This window comes from Engraulis encrasicolus, chromosome 20 (assembly GCF_034702125.1).
Source record: "Engraulis encrasicolus isolate BLACKSEA-1 chromosome 20, IST_EnEncr_1.0, whole genome shotgun sequence".
In the NCBI taxonomy this organism is placed as follows: domain Eukaryota; kingdom Metazoa; phylum Chordata; class Actinopteri; order Clupeiformes; family Engraulidae; genus Engraulis; species Engraulis encrasicolus.
Genome location: NC_085876.1, coordinates 1,207,501 through 1,210,000, shown reverse-complemented (window position 1 = coordinate 1,210,000; position 2,500 = coordinate 1,207,501). Strand labels below are relative to the sequence as shown.

The 2,500-nt window shown below is 45.3% G+C and overlaps 1 protein-coding gene across 1 annotated transcript in view; it reads left to right on the top strand.

Moving 5' to 3' along the window:
• The window catches only part of adgrb2 (adhesion G protein-coupled receptor B2), a 253,236-nt gene that overhangs the window by 77,917 nt on the left and 172,819 nt on the right, over positions 1-2,500 (top strand). The window lies entirely within an intron of this gene.

Genomic DNA, 2,500 nt, shown 5'->3' with positions numbered 1-2,500 from the left:
GGTAGCGTTCATTATGTTCAAAACCCACCAGTCCATACAGCCAGGGAAGCTGATAGGGCTAAGTTTTCTCTGGCCCAGAGAGGGGGTACAGAATCGGGTCCTGACAACATTGTTTTGTACTGTATTGGGTGAGCTACCCTTTCAGATGGCTTTGTCCTGGGCCAGGCCAAAGTTGTCAGCTACCCAGCCCATCATTCAGTGCAATTATTCTCTCTCCAGATCTGCTGCCCACCTCTGCTCTCCCACCTTCACAAAGCTACTAGTCCCCATCACCACGTAAAGTGTGTTTCTAAAGTGTGTTTCTATTGCAACTCTTAATGTTTACAATACTATATGTAATTAACTCTGAAAGTGTTACACTGATCAAAATGAACATGCACTGACCTGAATTAACACTTTGAGTAGATTAGATGTTCTCTAAATGGAGTTAATTTACATTTCAACTAAGAGTTATAGTATTAGCACTGGCATTTATGCTGTGTAGAAGTCACTTCATGTTGCCAGTCTCTCCATGGTTCCCCAGTCTCCTGAGGCGGTTCCCCACTCTCCTGAGCTGACCCGTTCAAATGATATACCTGTCAGACCTAACCATCCATAGCTGTCACAGCAACAGTAAATCCTCACCTGACCCACCCATTTGTCATAACATGCCACCAGACCATCATGTCCTGCGTGTAGAAAAGGAGTGCAACAGCCATCCTCATGACATACTGTAGAGGTGCCACCAGACCTACCTGTCTGCACACAACCTGACCCACCCAAATCATATGGCTGTCACAGCTCTGTTAGATAGGCCACTCGCCTAAGTAGCCCATCCCTGTCACCGTGGCGGTCTAAATGACAGAGCTGTCACTAGGTACTTAGATGATGATAACTTGCTCTCTGCAGGTCTGTTACATACTGCTTCACCATTCCAGCTGATCGGACAGCTGGATCTGTAGTATGCATATTACATTACATTACATTGCACTTAGCTGACATTTTTATGCAAAGCTATTAACAGTTATGTTAGGGCATTGTTTCCTTCACTGGAGCAATGTGGAGTTAGGTGCCTTGCTCAAGGACACCTCAGTCATTACTGGTGTGTGGGTTTCAAACCTGCTACTGTTCCATTCCAAGACTTACTCCGTAGCCTCTTCCTGCAGATGGGGTCGCCTATTCACGATTTGCTGAAAATACTCAACTATTGCACATCACAACAACATTGATATGACATTACCGAGAGCCTTATGTAACAGTCTAAGACATTGCCATTCCAATTTTGGTGACAGTATGGTTATAACATAGGCTCTGCGCTAAGGGGTTAACTATCAGGCCATGGTTGGCCCATTTCGCCTTCAGACACTGTGGCACCTAATTGCTTTGTATTTGTTTAGATTTGTTTAGTGATAATCAAAGTGACAGCTACTGTTCTATATCCATGGTGTGTGCGTGTGTGTGCGTGCGTGCATGCCAGAGTGTGTGTGTCTGTGTTTGTGTGTGTGTCTGTGCCTGTGTCTGTGTCTCTTCTCTGATATATTCCTCCTGTTATCTGCAACTGTACAGGCGCCTTTTGCACAGAGAGTAACTATGTTAGAGCAAGTAGAAATCTCTATCCATCACACACACACACACACACACACACACACACACACACACACACACACACACACACACACACACACACACACACACACACACACACACACACACACACACACACACACACACACACACACACACACACACACACACACACACCCTCTCTCTGTGTACCAAAGCACTATAATCTTCTCCACATGTTTCACGCGTTGCTGTTTGATTTTCCTCCCGACTGTTCACACACTGTATCCTCTTCTCACATCTTTTTTACCCCTTCCCCTCTCTTTCCTCACTCTCTCTCTACACCTTTAGTTGTATTTGTCCTCTCTCTCTCTCTCTCTCTCTCTCTCTCTCTCTCTCTCTCTCTCTCTCTCTCTCTCTCTCTCTCTCTCTCTCTCTTTATTTCTCTCTCTCTCTCTCTCTCTCTCTCTCTCTCTCTCTTTATTTCTCTCTCACACTCACTTGCTCCCTCTCTTCATCCTTCACTCTCTTCATCCTCCCTTTTTAGCTTCACCTCTCTTCTCCCACCTGGTCTTTATCTCTCTATGTCCCCCTCTCTCTCTCTCTCTCTCTCTCTCTCTCTCTCTCTCTCTCTCTCTCTCTCTCTCTCTCTCTCTCTCTCTCTCTCTCTCTCTCTCTCTCTCTCTCTCTCTCTCTCTCTCTCTTATTGTCTCTCCCACTCAGTTTTATTGCTCACCACTGTCTGCTTTCCTCCTATCTCTCCTCTCTTAAGCTCTCTTTATCTCCATTTGTCTTTTCTCCTGTCTAAGAGGCCTGCCGTGTTCCCGGTTGGACAGTTACGCACAATTTGTGTTCAGGAGCTGTAATCTGTAATTGGTGTGTCAATGGGACCACGCTGTTTTATTTGGAAAATTCCATGTATTTGCTAGGAGAGACATTTTGACAGAGTCATGATTAT